Source organism: Trichosurus vulpecula, chromosome 6 (assembly GCF_011100635.1).
Source record: "Trichosurus vulpecula isolate mTriVul1 chromosome 6, mTriVul1.pri, whole genome shotgun sequence".
Classification (NCBI taxonomy): Eukaryota; Metazoa; Chordata; class Mammalia; order Diprotodontia; family Phalangeridae; genus Trichosurus; species Trichosurus vulpecula.
The window spans coordinates 166650702-166669618 of NC_050578.1; the positions used below are offsets into that span (position 1 = coordinate 166650702).

The 18917-nt window shown below is 37.3% G+C and overlaps 1 protein-coding gene across 4 annotated transcripts in view; it reads left to right on the forward strand.

Annotated features, from left to right (window-relative positions):
• APBB2 (amyloid beta precursor protein binding family B member 2) overlaps nt 1-18917 on the forward strand; it is a 428865-nt gene that overhangs the window by 105699 nt on the left and 304249 nt on the right. For all 4 annotated transcript variants that reach the window (XM_036762574.1, XM_036762575.1, XM_036762576.1 and 1 more), the window contains exon 3: nt 16114-16223. The gene's annotated coding sequence lies outside the window, so the exon portion shown is untranslated. The remainder of the gene's footprint in view (nt 1-16113; nt 16224-18917) is intronic.

An 18917-nucleotide genomic window follows, 5' to 3' on the forward strand; every position in this document is an offset into this window, starting at 1 on the left:
AGAGAGAGAGAGAGAGAGAGAGAGAGAGAGAGAGAGATTGGCAGACAGACAGACAGATCTTGGACAGAATATATAATAGCTTTGACTCTCAGTTGCCTTGTCCGTGAAATGAGGGTAATAATATAGGGTGTCCTGGAAGGCTCAGTGCCAATTTTAAGCTTTACTTGCTTCACTAGTGCCCTGTATAGGCACTAATTACCTTCAGAGAATTCTTATGAAGAAAGCATTTTTGTAAATCTTAAAGAATTATATAAATGTGAGTTTCTGATTTTTCCTTTTAGAAGCAGGGGTGGAGGAAGCTGCTTTTATTGACCCAGAGGCAATTCCCTCCACCGATGTGGGTCTGCATCTGCTTTGCAATTTAGAGTTTTAGAGAATCGTCTAGGATGTTGAGAGATGAAGTTGTCCAGGCTTTTCCAGGGTCCCACAGCCATCATGTATCCAAGTCAAAACTTGAACCCAGATCTTTGTGACTCGGAGGCCAACTCCATGCAGCCTCTCATGGTATTATTGTTGTTACTACATAGCATATTTTACCTCTGTTAAATGTTATTGACTGTTTCATTTATAGAGTATCCCTTACCTTACAGTGGGCTACTCCTGTACCTGGCCAGTCTTGTTCATTTTAAATTTTGATTCTGCTTTGCTTCTGTTTCAGTAGGTGATCTCTGTGTGTGTGTGTGTGTGTGTGTGTGTGTGTGTGTGTGTGTGTATTTTTAGGCAGGTAGCGCTATGGATATTGTTGGACCCTGGAATCAAGGAGAATTGAGTTCAGATTTTGTCTTAGATAATTACTAGCTGTGTGACTCTGGATAGGCCATTTGAACTCTGTTTGCCTCACTTTCCTCATCGGTAAAAATGGAGATAATAGAACTTAGCTCCCAGGGTTGTTGTGAAGATCAAGTGAGATATTTGTAAAGTGTTGTGTAAACCTTAAAGCCCTGTATAAATGCTAGCTATTGGCATTATTACTATTATTATTTGAACATTAACATCCAGTTTAGGAATTACACAAGAAAAGACCTGCCTCACAGTTACGTTTCGGCTTCGTTTACTTCGTTTCCTTTCCCACCTTGATCCTCCATCTTCCCCAGAACTGACTCAGAGTGGCTTTTACAGTTTCCAAAAAAAAAAAAAAAATCAAACATACTCTCGAAGGACAAAGATTTGCCATAGTCTGGGAGGTTCGAAAGAATGTTCCCCAGCCTCTAAAGGCAATGCCAAGAGGTTTGCTAAGTGTTTGAGCAGTGGCAACATTCTTGGAATAAATGCCGTTTTCGTCCCTTTAGGACACCACTTTGAAGGCAGGGACCGTCACTTGGACGTATAAGTTTTAGTATGTTTGTTTAAAAAAAATCATTCACATGATTTTATAATTACACCTCATGTTGACTTGCAGATGCCTTTAAATAAGTAATGTGGAGGAATTTAATGCCCTTTGCCTTCAGTTCAGTTCAGGCACCTTAGACTGAACATCCCCAAGCTACCTGGTATTGCCTGCATTCTAGACTGCAATATCTAAATGAGAGGGTTTCTGCCCTTCAGAGTTTATTGTCCATCAAAGACAAGATAAACATATGTGGTAAAATAAATTACTTGTATTTTGCTGAAAGAGTTAAGAACAAGAAAGAGAGAAAACAACTGATTCCCTCCTTAGCTAAGGAAGATTTTCTAGAGAAAGGAGATCCTTTTCTTTCCTGAAGAACTTCTAGAACCTGAGGATTTGTTAGTGCAATTTATTCCTGAGCTTTCTCAATGTTTCTGCCATAATTATTCATATAATCCTAGGTTTAGGAAAGATCTAAAAGGTCATGTGTAGGAATATATTACTATAAGCGTATGTATTTTTTAAAAAATTAACTTGATTTCTTTCAATTAATGAAAATATTTTTTTTCCTTCTTACCCCCTTTGAAAAAGAAAAAAACCAAAACAAAATCCAGTTAACAATTAGGTATTATTCAAGCAAAACAAATTCCTGCCCTGGGCATGTCCAAAAAGAAATATGCATTATTCTGCACCCTGAATCCATCACCTCTCTTTAGGAAGTAGAAAACATGTTTCATCATGAGTCCTCTAGAATAGTGAGTGTTTGGTCATTTCATTGATAAGAGTGCAAATCCTTTTATTAAGGAGATTTGTTCTGTGAAGTTTGGATTAGTCAAAGGGGTGCACTTGAGGACCTAGAGGGTCACATGTGGCTTTGAGGCCGTAGATTCCCCACCCTTGACTTAGAGCTTTCAAGGTTACTTGTTTTTTAGAGACAAGTGTTACCATATAAATTGTCTCCTGGTTCTGCTCACTTCACTCTGTATCAGTTCGTGCAAGTCTTCCCAGATTTCTCTGAAATTGTCCCCTTCATCATTCCATTAGATTCATATCGGTTCATATATTTCCTTATTCTCATTGGGTGACTGTGGAAGCAGAGTATTGCATGTGTTGTCAGAAGTGATCATTTTCTCCCATCAGTTTTGCTTAACTGGGAAACTTGGCATAGTGGATGGAGCATTGGAATGGAAGTCAAGAAGATCTGGATTTCAGTCCCATCGGATTTAGCTCTGTAACCAAGGCAACTCACTTTTCCTTGTTCAGCCTCACTTGGCTCATCTATAAAACGGCTGTAATGATAGAACTTACCTCTCTTAAGTTGTTGGGGAGGTCAAATGAGATCATATGCCACTAGAAGGTGCTTTGCAGAACTTAAAGTGCTTCATAAATGTTAGGGATTAGTAACTGCTTTTCTTTGTCACAATGGTAGTTCTATGATGGTGACATTTGGAAATGATTGTGGTATAAAGAGACAATTTGTCAGTAAAACTCTTTTAAAAAGCTGAATACTTTTTATTTTTCTGGTTTGTGGTTTTTTAATATGGATTGCTCACACTATGGGGATAGAACACCTATCTGGGATTCCTTTTGTATCTTCTCCTAGTGCCAAGTTCAGTGTTCAACAAAGGACCCCAAAAGTCATTGATGGACTAAACAGGATCACGGTGAGGACATCTTCTTTTAGCAAAGTCTGTTATATTATTTGCAAGTATGTGCAAATTCTACCACTAGGATACTGTGGATTAATAGAATTTCAGTGAAGGCAGGGACTTTCGAGGCCATCTAGATATTCATTAAAAAAATGGTCATCCTACATCTGTGCCAATATTACATTTTACTCTATTGTTTAATAAAGTACTAGGTCATTTTGGTGTTACCTTGTAGTAGTTACAGCTCTTCTCTCATATTTAATTAAACTGAAAATCACTTAATATTTCCAATAGAATAATTATATAAATAGAATTGCAATTACTATTAAAACACCAGAGCTCAGAAGTCTGTATACTTTTGGCAGATGTGATGAAGACGGAAGAACAAGTTTACATTTATATAACTTTAAAATGAGATATGGCCTAGGGGTGCCAAGGGTCAGTTCTCTAGCTTGGCCAGAATCCTGCATTATTCATGGCCATCCCTTTCTGCTGTGATGTGTATGCGCTTATCAAATGCAGGCTACCTTTCATTGTTGGACTGCAGCAGAAAAGATGAATGTGACCTGAATACTTATTTCCCAGTGCCTTCTTCTACCAAAACTTCATTCACATTTAACCTAATGTCATAGGATCCCAAGGTTTTGGGCCAAATGGGACCTTACTTACATTGTTGTTTCAAGTTGACTACCTCATTTTACAGATGAGGAAATGGAGGCCCAAAGAGATAGGGTATCATTCAGTTTATAATTCTATGGAAAGAGTTACACTGTTAATGAATGTTTCCCTTGTGAATATACATCCCTTAATTACCTTTTCCTAATTAACTTTCTCTAGTACATTTTAGTGAGGTAAATCCTCAAAGGATTATTTTTCCTTACCTCATTACCAAGTGCATAGTAAGGCCTGCTTTTTATTTCTTATGTTGGACTAGCTCTTAGCCAATTAGATCACTGGTTACTTTTCAAAGTAGGAGAAGAAATTTGTCACTGCCGGAGTATTGGCACAGTTCTTCTGACCCACTTGGATTGAGATTCCCATTATATCCTTGCCATTTTTTCTCTGCCAACAATTCTTTTGGTATTCCATTTAAAGAACCTGAGAGAGAGGGTTTCTAGGTTGGTGTATGTGTGTGATTATAATTTTTTTGTGAAGGATTATGACTTCTGTTAATTATTGAGTATAGATAATAAAGGGGCAGCTAAGTGGTAGAGTAGATAGAGCGCCAGGCTGGAGTCAGGTAGGCACATCATTGTGAGTTCAAATCTGGCCTCAGATATTTAGTAGCTGTGTGACCCTGGGCAAGTCACTTAAACCTGTTTGCCTCAGTTTCCTCATCTGTAAAATGAGCTGGAGAAGGAAATGGCAAACCACTTCAGTCTCTTTGCCAAGAAAACCCCAAAATGGGGGTCACAAAGAATTGGACACAGCTGAAATGACTGAACAACAACAGAAAAAATAGATAATAAATGATTTTGGTACCACATTTTAAAATTTGCAGAATCCTTCACATATTTTATCTCATTTGATCCTCAAAACAACCTATGATGTAAGTACTATCAGCATTGGTATCTCCATTTTACATGTAGGTCACCTGAGACTTAGAGTGATTTGTCCAAGGCTACACAGCTAGTGAGTATTAAGAAGTACAAACCCAGGACTCTCCTGCCTCTGAGTCGGTGACTCTTTGCATTATCCCATAGTGCTACTGAATTCTACCAGGATATTCTCTCTTGTCATATCTCTTGAGTACTTGTGTGGCCTGGTTTTGAGTCTCATCATCATCATTACTGATATTCATTAAGGGGAAGGCAATATTATGCCTAAGATTTTGTGCCCAGAAGTGGGCATAGGACTTTGAGATGTGCTCACACTAAAGACAAGAACACAGTGGTGTTATGACCTTCCTTTGGGTTCTGGATATTCTATTGCCTGTGGAGACACTGCCTTTTCGACTGCCACATCACTCTTGATTCATGTTGAGCTGAAAAGCCCCAAGAACTACGATGTCTTTTTTCAGATAAACAGATATCTAGCTACATTTCATCCATCTTATAACTGTGCAGCTGATTTTTAAATCTAGATATAGGAATTTATATATTATCCCTATTAAATTTATTTGAATTGGTAGAGAAGGTGTTTACTTGTATTGGTAAAGGGGATTTCCTTATCTGAGCTTTCCTTATACCAGTGCAGTTATAGGTCCATCCCCATCCCTGTCCTTGATTTGGCCCATTATTTCAGCCTATTAAGAGAGTTTTCGTCCTTGGACCACTTAGCTGACGCATTAGCTAGTCTTCTCAGCTAACTGATAAAAAAAAATCAGTTACTGATAAAAGTGTTGAGTAGAGCTGGACAGAGATTCCTGTGGCACTTTGTTAATGACCTCTTTCCAATGATATTAACCTCCCTTCTTTGGCCGTTCATCTAGTACGTGTCGTCTAATACATATCTCTAAGCATGACAGATAAATGTTATGGGAGTTCAGAGGAAAGAGAGAGGGTTCCTCTTCCAGCTACTTAATCTTGTAGTCCCCTTTTGTCCTTTTGGTATGGCACTGACTATGGTCTGCCTTATGTTATCATTATTTATGTGCTTACGTTATCCTTTCTTCTAGGTTGGAACATTGTGTTCAGTTTTGGGTGCCATAGTTTAGGAAGGACATTGATGAGTTGGAGGACATAAAGAGAAAGTCAAATAAGATGGTGAATGGATTGGAGTCCATGCAATATGTGGACTGTTTGAAGGAATTGGAAAGCCTGGAGAAAGGAAGAGTCAGAGGAGAGCTGCTGTCAAATGTCTGTCATGTCAGAAAGGGATTGGGTTTGTTCTGTTTGGCCCCAGAAGGAAAACATGGAACATTGGGGCAGAAATTGCATAAAGGAAAATTGAGTTTTTGTCAGGAAAAAGCTTCCTGGAGATTAGAGACCTCCAGAAGTGGTATGGTCTGCTTTAGGATGTGGTGGGTTCTCCCTCATTGGAGAACTTGAGGCAGAAGATGGATAACCCTTTTACTGGATATATTGTGCCAGGATTCTTTGGGAAGGGGGTGTGTGGGTTGGACTTGATGGCCACTGATATTTCTTCTAACTTCCAGTTCTTTGCTTTTTTAGTTCAATGAATTGTAAGGTTTTTGAGCAAAAGAACTATTTTTATCTTTCTGTCTCATTAATTACTTTGCCCATAGCGGTTACTCAATAAATATCTGTTTAATTACTTAATGAGAAGATGGCATTTGAAGTAGGGCTTGAAGAATAGGTAGATTTTTTTCAGTTTGTAGAGAACATTAACTATGAGGAGTTAGGGAGAGGGAAGAGTCTAATTAATTAGTTTTTATATTTCAAGTCTAAATGACTGGAATAATGATGGTGGCACATTAATAGACACAAAAAATGAAAGAATGCCAGTTTTGAAGGGATGGGTTAAGTTTATAACATTTTGAGTTTAAGGGGTGTGTAGGACAACTCATGGAAAAAATCTAGTAAATAGATATTCAATTTTGAGAGAAAAGTGAGGACTCTAGATGTAAGTTTGGGTGCCATCTTTGTCTCATAATTTATTATCTAGATACATGGGTGCTTCTGCATTAGAATTAGACAGATCCCCATGCTCTCGCTCATTGTTCCTAATAGCCTTTCTTTGAGTTTTCTTCAGTCTCACTTTTTCTGCTATATACTTTTTCCTGAAAATGTGATGATTATATTAAGAATCATGACTCTTTCATCTTTTATTGTTCAATGTAATCCCAGACAGTGGGATTCCCTACTGCCAATGTTCTGTATGAAACTTTAGATTTTAATTTTAATTTAATACTGCTACTCACATTTACATAGCACTCTGAGATTTGCAAAGGATTTTGTTTACATTTTCATGTGATCCTCATAACAATCTTGTGAAGAAACTGAGGCTCAGAGAAGTTAGTGACTTGTCTGTGATCACACAACTAAGTTTCTGAGGTAAGATTCAAAACCAGGTCTTCCTGACTCTGATGATTGGTACACTTTTCACTTTTCCCTGCTATCTCTAGGAGGGTGTTGAGTGTCTCACTTGAAAGTGACACCAGGACTAGATTTTCTTGGCTATAGAGTACATTCCTTCCCCTCCAAAATGGCAGATGGGAAAAAGAGGCTTTTAGAATGCCAGTTTCTGCCCACTCATTAATATTTTCCCCATTTTTTTCTATACTTATCTCCTTACACCTAACTGCCAAGAAGATGATTAGGAAAAATAGATAATTTTGTTCGACTATCTTTTTAGTTTATTATGTCAAACTTTTCTCAATTAGTTTTTTTAGGTTATGTTTTTATTTTGTTAAATTATATCTTTAAGTCTTTTTTTAAAAAATTGAGTTCCAAATGATCTCTTTCTCTTTCCCATCCCTTTCTCACATATTAAGAAGGCAAGCAATGCAATGCCCATTATACATGTGAAGTCAGGCAGAACATCTTTCTATATTAGCCATGTTGCAAAACAACACACCAAAAAGCAAGAAATATAAAAAAAGGTTTCAGTTCAAATTCAGAGTTCATTTCTCTCTTTGGAGGTAGATAACATTTTTCATAATGGGTCCTTTGTCTTGGATGATTGTGTTGATCAGAGTAGCTAAGTTTTTCACAGTTAATTATTGTTACAATATTGATGTTACCGTGTACAGTATTCACCTGTCATGTTCACTTCACTTTGCATTAATTCATATGTCTTATTGGTATAGCTAACATTTTTAGTACAATATTGAATAATGGTGGTGATGATGGACATCCTTGTCTTACCTCTGTTCTTACTGGGAAGGCTTCCATTTTATCCCCATTACTGATAATGCTTACTCACGGTTTTAGATACATACTATTTATCATTTCAAGAAAGGCTCTGAAATAGAAGATTTTGTAAGTGTTTTACAGCAACCAGAACACATATGCCAACATTTCTATGCTGTTTCCTTAAGTTCCCAAGTTCCTGTTAGAGCTATGTTGATAATGTGTCTGGTGTCCAGTTAATTGGGATTACTTACTGCATTTTGCAAGATAACATTCTCTGAAAAGCAATATAACTGATAGTGCCATGGACTTTGAGTCAGGAGCTCATGGGTTGGAATCCTATCCTTGATATTGGCTAAGTGACCATGAGTAGACCATTTTACTTCTTGAGTCTCATGCACCTATTTATTGATTTATTGCCAAGAAGATGAGCACAGGTTGAGGAGGCTTGTTGGGATTTGCATTGCTGGAGGTTGTACCCACAAGGGTGGCTCCTAGGTTTTCTTATTCTGCTACTTGGGACCCTTTCCTTGTTTCTGAAAGCTCTCTATAGCAATGGTATTGCCTTGTTTCTGTTCTTTTTACAGATATTCTGCTGAATTACCTGCTTCTAACATTTGTGCCATTGATAATGATTGGAGAAAAAAAGGGAATAGATATGGAGTTTAAAGCCCATGTTTTACACCACATAGAGAGACCTTTAATAACTTTTTAAGGGTGTGTTCAGATGTGTCTTCTGTCTCCTAGACACTGTCTCAGAAATTGTTTTTATTTGAATTCAGAACAGGATTTCAGAATAAATAAAAGCTTCATTTCAGATATTGGGATTCGAACAAATGAATATGAAGATTTCTTGGTTGACATTCTCCTTCAGTATTCTGAATAAGTAAACATGTACACATTTTAAACTGTGTGTTTAAATGTTGCTCCATGTTTGGGCAGGGCCAGTCCCCAGGAATTTGTTCCTTCATTGAAAGATATTAAAAACGACAGGACTTTTTTTTTTCCCGGGATCTGAGAACAGTTTGCCTTGCCAAGTCTTTTTCTTTTTAAAGTTTTGCCTAGTAAAAGTAGAAGCTCCTGATTTAGTCAAAGATTTCTTTGTCTTTTTCAAATCAAAGTATGATTCTCTCTCCCCTCCATTTTGTGATATCTTTGAATTGGGGACTGTCTTGCTGATTTTTTGAGTTTTTCTTGATAATGTAGATATTTTCTTTAATCTGTCAATAAACACTTATTAAGCTTTTACCATGTGCCAGGCATCGTTATTGAGATCACTAACAAACAAAAACAAAAACCAGTCCCTATCCTCAAGGATCTTACATTCTGAAGGAAATAGCTTTTAAAGTTTCATGTTTTTCTAAAAAACAGGTAGTCTTTTTTTTTAAAATAAGTACCAGTTACCAAAAAAGGATCTTACTACGTAGAGTTGGAGGAGACCTTGGAAATGGCAATCTACTTGTAGGTTCACAGATTTAGAGCTGGAAGGACTAGAGTTGGCTGGAGATCACACAATGGAACCCTTCCCAACAGATGAGGAAACTGAGGCCCAAGGGGGAGGAGTGTTTTGTCTGAGGTCACACAGATGCAAATGACAGAGCTGAGGTTTAAACCCAGGTCCTCTGGCTCCACATACAGCACTCTTTACATTCGATCACACTATGCTACTTCCCACTACACTATTGGATGCTATGGCACCCCATGATAAATTACAGAGATGGGCAGTCTTTCAGAAGTGGGAGGCTCTTGTCTCTCCCTTTTCTTTTGGCCGGCCTGGGTGCAGGGTGGTCTCTATCTCAGAATAACAATGATAGGCATTTGATTACAGAGGCAGTAAAGAGTGGAGCCAAGGTTTGGCCTGGGTTTGAATCTTGGCTTTGCCATTTAGTGCCTTTGTGACCTTGGGCAAGTCACTTACCGTTACCTCTTAGGCCTTGGTTTTTTCATCTCTAAGATGAAAGGCTTGGACTAGATGCCTTCTAGGGTTCCTCTCATCTCCTATATCTTCATATTTACTTGGCACCTTCAGAACCACATTTGATTCTCACAACCACCTTTGGTAATGTGAGCATCATTGCATTCATTTTACAGATGACGACGCCTAAGTGCAGAGAAGTTATACTTGCCCAGGTTCCCCAAGTCCTTCAGTGGTACAGTTGATTCGTAAGTCCTCTGATCACAGCAGTATATCCTTCACCAGAACTGCCTGGTCAGTCTTTGTATTTTTCTTTGTACCATGGGTTACTATGGCCTAAGAATTCATCATTATGTGGCCAGCCAGCTGGTAATGAGCTCTTTGGAATTTAGTGAGGCTTGTCCTTGAAAAGCAGACATTGTCTGGGACCTGGGCCATACTTGAAGTCTTTTCGGCTTGGTTTGTGCTCTGCTGACATAGCAAGGTTTTTCTGCTTTAAAAATTTGCTTCCTTCCATTCTACTGACTAGAGATTTGAATGGATAAACCCACTTCTCCTTTAAAAAAGCAAATATCATTTGGGAAGGAGACTGTCAGTCTTACACAACTTTATGTGCATTCTTTCAGCTGAGATTCAACTTATAGGTAGTCTAAATTATTATTAAATTATGAAATGAAAGAATATGTTTTTAAATTAGATGAATTAGAGGACTGGGAATTTTGTAGAAAGGAGGAGCTAGGTAGGCCTGAGTAGGACTTTGGGTACCCAGAAGGTAGCATAAGGGCATTGGCTTCTTGGGGAACTGAAGACAGGGGATGTGAAGGGGTACAGAATGGAAGGAGGTGGGACTTGAAATTTTGCTTGGGGTTGTCACTCTGGGGTGCTTCTAAGTCTTCTCTCTACCTGCCTAGTAAGTGACTGCGCTTTATATGCATGTTAGGCTGAAATAATTCATCCCCTTTGGAATAGAACTGCTACTTATAGAGGTATTTTGAGGGACAAAATTTCAGCAGTGAAGCTCTTAAAATGAGGATTATAATAATACCGATCTCCCAGGGTTATTGTGAGGATCAAATGAGATAAGAATTATAAAATGCTTAGCATATTACCTGGCCCAACATAGTAAGCATTATAGAAGCTTTAGCTCTTTTTATTAATTACTAGCCACATGAACCTAGGCAAGTCACTTACTTCTGTTTGCCTTGGCTTCGTCATCTGTAAAATCAACATAATAATAACATCTATCTCTCAGGATTATTGTGAGGAGCAAGTGAGAAAATAATAGTAAAACGCTTATTAACACAGTGCCTGGCACAGAGTAAGCACTACATAAATGTTAGCTATGAGTCTGATTGTTATGATGCTGTGCCTCTCGATAAAAGTATCGGGATCATGACATTCAAAGGGATCTTAGTGATCGTTTAGTCCGACTTCCTCATTTCTTAATTCTTTAAAAATTATTTTGGATTCTTTTGGCTTTTTACATCACAGTTGTTTCCAAACACCAATCAATCAATAAGCATTTATTAGGCACTTGTTGCTATGTTCCAGGTACATTATATGACTCATTCCCTCCCCTAGTCAGTGCAGCTTTCCATACAGCAAAGAAGAAAAAACAACTAAACAAAACCAAAGGACACATTTTACTGTGTCCAACACCATGTAACCATTCTACACCCGTAGTTTTGCCACTTCACCAAAGAAAAAGAGGGGTATTTTCCACAGCTTTTCTTAGTGGGCATAATTGTATAAAGTTCAATTTTATTCTTTTCATTTGCTTTGCTGTAGTTGTGTATATTGTTTATTTTTCTGTTTCTTACTTTCCTCTGCATCAATTTGTAAAAGTCTTCCTATGTTTTTCTGAGTTTCTCCAAGTCTTCATTTTTTTGTACCATAATGATATTTTATGACAGTTTGTTCATCCATTCCTTTAACAACCGTACACCAACTTTGTCTCTAGTTCTTTGCTACTATACACAAAAAAGTTCCTATGAGTATTTTGATACGTGAGATGTTTCTTTCTGTCTTTGACCTCCTTGGACTCTGTGTCTGGCAGTAAGATCATTTAGTTCAAAGGCATAAAAGTTGTGGCTTTTTTTTCCTTTTTACTTAATTCCAAATAATTTTCCAGAATGTGAGGGAAACTCAGGCTTTGACAGAGCTAGGGGACTTGGTCAAAGTCACAGTTAGTAAATGTCAGATCCAAGATTCGAATCCAGGATCTCTGACTCCAAAGCTAGCACTTTGTCTATTGTGCCGTTGTCTGCGGGATCTGTCTTTAAAATGGTATTTCACTTAATTTTTTGAACTTTGACCATAATTTTATATATTCTTTGTATTAACTTGCTGGTTACACTACGTAGACATCTATTAAAATATGTTTATTCTAAAAATATTGAAAAGGTACAACAGAATAGATTTTACATCCTTGGAGCAATTTAGGCAGAGATTTAAAAAGCACAAATGTCGAGACTATGAGTCATTGTCTAAAGTAGGAATTCTTAAACTGGCATCTACAGATTTCAAGAGGTCTGTGAACTTAGTTGGAAAGTAAGTGGCATCTTTATTTCAATATATTTGGTTTCCTTTGTAATCCCATATGTTATATTTTATGCATTTAAAAATATGGTTTTCAGGGAGGGGTCTGTAGATTTCACCAAATCACCAAAGGAGACTATAATCTAATACCAGATAAGAGTCACTGGTAAAGTAACTTTACTCTTCTCTTTGTGGCAGTGTAACGGACTTTGGGTTACCAAGAGAATCCTTAATCTGAAGGTTCAGAGAATGTACATAATTTCTATTATGTTTTACCAAATACTTATACTCTGTGTGGTAGATAGTGCAAACAAAAGTGTCCCTGTTTTACAGATGTGAAAACCAAAGCTGAGAAAAGTTAAGTGACTTACCCATTGAATAAATGCCAGGGCTCAGACTAGTGCTCTTTAGGGCTAGCAGAATCAACTTTCTTTTGGTGAGTAATATCTAAACCATTTATTTTAATAATACGATAGGTTGATTGCCTTTACTGAGATTAACTAAAATCTTGACAGCATTTCCATTTGAAGGGAAAAGAACTCAAAATGTGAATTCGAATTTAGGACCCAAGGTTTCTATGCTTTTGCTTAGCATTCCTCTCTGAGACTAAAAAAAGCAAATAGGTCTACCTTGTATATAGCAAAGACATGGTTACTCAGATCCTCACATTTAAAGAAAAATGGATCTTGTGTGCTACCACTGAGTAGTTTTTTTCCAACTTAAAAGTCTTCTGTGGTTTTTAATCTGAACCTCAGAACAAATACTTGAAAATGAGGACTTAGTTAAGGTCTTTGTTCTTTTGTTCCAATCTCATTTCTGCAGACTTCTCTATAGCCCACAATTGAGAAAATACAGGAATAAGGCATATGTGTTACCATTTGAGCAAGCTTTCAGGTTGTGGTTGGGGATGTTGCCAATTCCTCATAAAGCTGGGGGCATTTTTCTTTCTTGTTCAGGACCTGTGTTCCTTGGTTTGTCTTTTTTTTTTTTTTTGCTACCAACCTTAAATGGTACTTAAAGTGGTAAGCTGAATTCATTACCTGTGACTGTTTCAAAATGTATGTTTTTGTTAAATTTAACTAAATGGTGAACTTTCTAATGAATCCAAATTCCATTTGTTCTGATGTGTCCTTTGACTCAAAGAATAAAATATTTAAAGTCTCGCCTTTTTTCCTTTTTCTTTTTTTTGCTTTCTAATAAAAAAAAAACCCCAAAGTGAGACCTGTGACATCAAGAAAAAAAATTTAATTGCTCACTGTTTTCCTGAATCCTTTCCCCATTTATATAAGCTTATTGTTGATTTTGTCCGAAAGAATTTTAACCACCTGATTCATGCAGAACTTCATTTTTTTCATATGTAACAATAGGTGAAACATTATCATTTAATAATAAACAAAATCAAAGTGCCACTAATTCAAAATTTGAGATCCTTTGGATTAGGGAGCCAATTTACATAATAGAAAGAATACTAAACTTACAGTCTCAGGACCTGTGTTCAAATCCCAGCTCTGCTACTTAATGACCTGTGTCATTACTGCAGTTGCTGCAAATCTGAAGTTTGTTTTCTGATGTATAAAATGATAGGGAGTTGGGTTAGATGATGTTTGGTAGCTAATTGACTTGATGTTTAAAGCATTTGACCTAGAGGTAGGTGTACCTGAGTCATACTCCTGCCTCAGGTACTTAAGTAGCTATGTGACCCTAGGCAAATCTCTTAACCTGTCTCAGCCTCAGTTTCTTCATTTGTAAAATGGTGATTATCATAGCACCTACTTCCTTTGCTTGATTTGAGTATCAAAATCAATTTTGTTTAGTAAACATTTATGGCCTACTATATGCCGGGTACTAGGCTAAGCATTGGAGATGCAAAAAGAGGCAAAAGACAGTTTCTGTCCTCAAGGAGCTTACAGTCTGTTGGGGGAGGCACCATACAAATAAATATATACAAAGCAAACTGTATATAGGATAAATAGGAAATGATTAACAGAGAGAATGCACTGGGATTGAGAGGTGTTAGAGAAGGCTTCCCCTAGGAGGTGGGGTTTTAGTTGGGACTTAAAGGAAGCCAGGGAGGTCACTGGTCAGATAAGATAACCTGTATAGTGCTTTGCAGACCTTAAAGTGCTAAATAAATATGGGTCACTGCTGCTGCTACTACTACTAGGACTACTACTACCACTACTACTACCACTGCCACTACCACTACTACCACCACTACTACTACTGCTAAGATATGAAGAGAAAAATGACATCCCTGCCTTCAAGGAGCTGATGTTATACTGAAGTGTATGGCACAAAATAGAATGTGGTAAGAGAAGTAGGGAAAGAGGAGGGGAAAGTAGGAGAGGGGGAAGAGGGGCAGAGGGTCAGAGAGAGAGAGGAGATATCTGAGAAAACTTCTTGGAAGAGGAAGGGGTATCCAAGCTTTCTGTGATCAATCGTTGTCCATTTGGCCAAACCTCGCATTTTACAGATGAGGAAGCTGAATTGAAGCACTGGTTATTTACCTTCATAACTGCTCCATCATGTACCTATTTTTCAGGCATCAATGGGGAATGTGATATTCAGAGTCACTGATTTTTTTCAAGTAACTGAAATGTGTCCCTTTTCTTTAACTATTTAAAATAATGAATCAATAAACATTTATTGTGTCCACTATATGCCAGGCACTCTTTCCAAAATGCACTATATACATTTACTTTATGCAAATTAAACACAATTTACCTATTTCTGGATGATTCAGAGTCGTCATTCTTTCTGCTCATTGGTCATTTGTTAATTGGCTACTATATGCAAACCACTTTGCTAAGGCTGATGAGAAAATGAGGTAGATACATGCCATTTCCTCAAAGTGCTCACAACCCTGGTTATAATTCTACTCAACTTTGTACCATAGTATGCTGCCTCTTAAAGAAGGAGACAAAGCTGGGATGTAAATAACTACAACAAATAACAGAAAACAGGCATGGAAAAGCTCTACTAAGTTTCATCATGAGGATGATCAATAGTCACACTGTACTTCTGTATTCACCTGCCCTCAGGGACTATTAAAGCACATAGACCTTTTTATCAATTCCTAAATGCCCTTGGAGTTCTCTGTGTTATTTAATAGGTGTTTTGTTTCCTTTGATGTAAGTGATCTGTATGTCTTAAGTAGAATCTTCCCTTCCAATCTGAAATTTCTTGCCTGTTGCAGGCTAGGAAAATAGATCACCATGTTTGTTAGAATTATACCTAAAATAAGTGTAATTCTGCTCCAAGTTTGCTGAGAGGCTCTTCAGTATGTGGATTTTAATATGTATTTTGACTTCTCAGAATCCTTTTATTGCATGTTTTGATGCAGAGTCAGCCTTCTGAATAGTTGAGATTGCTTGATAAATGACTTTTGGATGAAGAAACTGTTACTGTGTTGTGTTTTGGGTTTGTCTTCATTATTTCTAAAAGAAATCATAATTTATTTTTTAAAAAACAGAGGAATAAAATTGCTACATGCTTACAGATTGTATAATAAATGTTTATTCTTTATTTCCACTTACAACTATGTGTCTTTGTGGAATGAGCTCATCTTTGCTAGATAGGACTGGCACATTCAATTTCAGAAGCCCTTCATCCCAAGCTACAGTATAATTAGAAACCAAGATCTCTCCATCTCATTTTTTTTCTTGACTCCTGAGTGTACATTTTTACCATGGAAAGATTCCAAGAAGCTTGTCCTTGGCCTTTGATGCCTTATTCAGGCAACAGAGCAAACTACTGTCCAGATTTGAGCAGGGGTTATTGGCTTAGCTTTTGACTTAGGTGTCTGGTCATTTCAGTAATTCAAAGATACTTTCATTTCACTTGCCCTGAAATATTATGAATAACCGGTGGCTTATTTGGATTTTCCTGTTGACTTTGGGGTTTTAATTTTTGTTCCTATTCTATTTCCAGACTCCTTTTGGTCTGTCTGACCTACTTGAGTGAATGCTATTAATTGACAACGTCTTGGAGGGACAAAAGGAACTTTACCGTCTGTACTTTGTACCAAAGACCTGGGAAAAGTAAGTTATTTTCTAACTTCCCTTTAAAAAAAGCTGTTTTTTTTCCTTCAAAGTTCAGGGTGAACACAGTGTTTGTGACATCCATGGCTCAGTCGACTTCCCAGGGTGGCACTTTTTGCCCACTCTGTGATTTTTCAAAGCCAAGAGGGGATCTGTTCTATAAAGAATCTCCAAGAAATTGGATAACCTTTTACAGCAGGCCATTTCTGCTGGGTTTCACACATTGGGCTCTTCAGGTTGTGATCAAACCTTTATCTGGTTTGAAATGGATGGATTATACATCCCAGGCAAGCTAGAATCCTGTGGTGCGGGATAGAACAGAAACGAAGCTGCTTTTCTCAGTCTCAGGATTCAGGATACCTCAGATTTCAGGTTGGCTCACCCTTTTGAATTTGTAAGAAAAATGTAGCAGTTGGAATTGACTCTACTTAATTGAGAATGAACAAGAATAGGATGTGGCAATGGTGAATTGCTGATTCACAGATTAATCAAATGCTTTGATCCTGGGGGGAAATTGATGAGCCATCAGACCCATGGTTTGTGCATCATATTTCTGGTATCTGAAGTACACTTTAAAGTTAATGCATAAATGTTTTTTGCTCTCCTGGAAAAAAAATGCTTTACTGGCAGAAGGTTCCGTTCTGCCAACTGAGCGTTCTGATAAGAAGGTGGAATGAACATAAAAGGAAAACTATAAGATAACTTATGCAGTTTGAAAGTCTTAATTTACACAATTTATGACTGAAACATTGCCAAATGCTGTGCAAAATGTGAAAAAATCATTTCTGACATTTTGCAAAGAATCAGTTATGGAGAATATATGTTCTTTCTTTCCAGCATAAAAATACTAGATAATTAGCTAAATTGGTAAATACCTCCCTTCCCTTGTGTTTTAAGAGTGTGTACCTCATTTGGACCATAGTTTCTCAGATCCGGAAGGGTCCTCATAGGTCTCCTAGTCCAACCATCTTTTTCGATGTGGAAACTCCTTTTGCAGGATCCCTAACAAGCTGTCATCCAGACTTTTCTTCAGTACTTTTAATGACAAGAGTGCCCCTCCTTGTGAGGCAGACCATTTCATTTTGGGGGCAGCTATGATTTTGCAATGACAGTATGCTGAAATAATTTTTAAAAACATATATACCTGTGCTATAGAAATTCAGGGACACTGAATCTCTGAGGAAGGTAGGATCAGTTTTTATGGGTCGCATTTTTATACATTATGCATTGTTTTTTGTGTATATCTTATGTTGGGCATTTTGTAATAATTATAAAGAAGGAAGTGTTTTTAGTTCTGAAATATCTTTGAAGGTAAAAATATATCCGTGTGTAATGAATGCAAATGAAAGTATAAATGAAGGTAGATTTATATTGCCAGGCATTTTGGAATATATTAACACTGAAAGAGATTCATAGGTAGTCAAATTTGCTCCAAGCAATACTGATTCATTAAACTCCTTAGGATTTGTCCATTTGTTTCATGTCTAGGGATGATAGTCTTTCTATTGGAAAAATAATGCCATTGAAAACAAACACTTTGGAAATCTTCCCAAAGTACTCCATCCCTTTCAAAATCAATAACGTTGTCATATAGAACCACCAAAATGGCAACAACCCAAACTATAGTCAAGGGAATTAAAAAAAATAAATTCCAGGAAAGTCTTTGAGAATCCTGGGATGTGATGATCATGTAGTTTTCAAAAAATGCAATAAAGAAAAACTTGCTTAAATTGCTGTTCTGTCTTTGATGCATGTTTGAGCCAGGAATAAATTGATAGCTATAAATCCTCTCATCTTACTCCCAAAAAATATGTGTGTGAGATATGCATTGCCTTCAAGCTCTCAAAAATGCCTTGAGCCTTTGAACTATGTTTTCTGTCTGTGTGACTATAAGTAACTCACTTAATCTCTCTGGGCCTCAGTTTCCACAACTGTAAAATAAAAGTTTGGATTAGATTGCCTCTGGGGGACTTTTCCAGCTTTAGATCTCTGATCCTGTGAGAATGCGTGTGACTGCCTGGCATCGTTGGTGCTTAATTAGTGCTTTTTCAGTCATTCATTCTTTATGTGGCTAAACTGCCTTTCTTATTCCTTTTTTGTTTGCCTTTCTTTGATATGGAGCCGAAGTAGGATATTACAGAATCTCATAAGATTGTAAATTCAATGACAGAAATGAAATGTCTTTAATTTACTATCCTCGGGAAAAAATATTGTCCCTTATTAAATTATTAACTGTATTAAATTAAAGTATTGTATTAAATATCCTTTCGGCTGGTGGTTAGGGGATGTTATCGTTCTGCTGTGTAATCTAGCCCTCCTCAACCCTTTCACCCTCCCATTTTTAAAAACCCTCTGCACAGGTATGAAAGCTGCTTGACTCTTGTTGACAAATGGAGCCTGAGTAAGCCATCTATTACAGAAAGGCCTGCAAAAGAAGGGCTCCCCTCTCTGCTAAGGAGCTGTTTATTTGGCAGTTCACAAAGGTTAACAAAGGCCTTTTCTGAAATTTGTGTTTGGTGGCCCAGGATTTTCAGAAGTAATCAGTCATCTGATCTTTCTTCCGTGTTTGTTTTTGCTTTAGAGGAAAAATGAACCCCTTTATATCTTGGACCTTCACATCATTCGCCTTCACATATTTGAATGCACCTGCCTGTGTTCTTCTTCAAGAAATACCTTCAAAATTTCACACACACA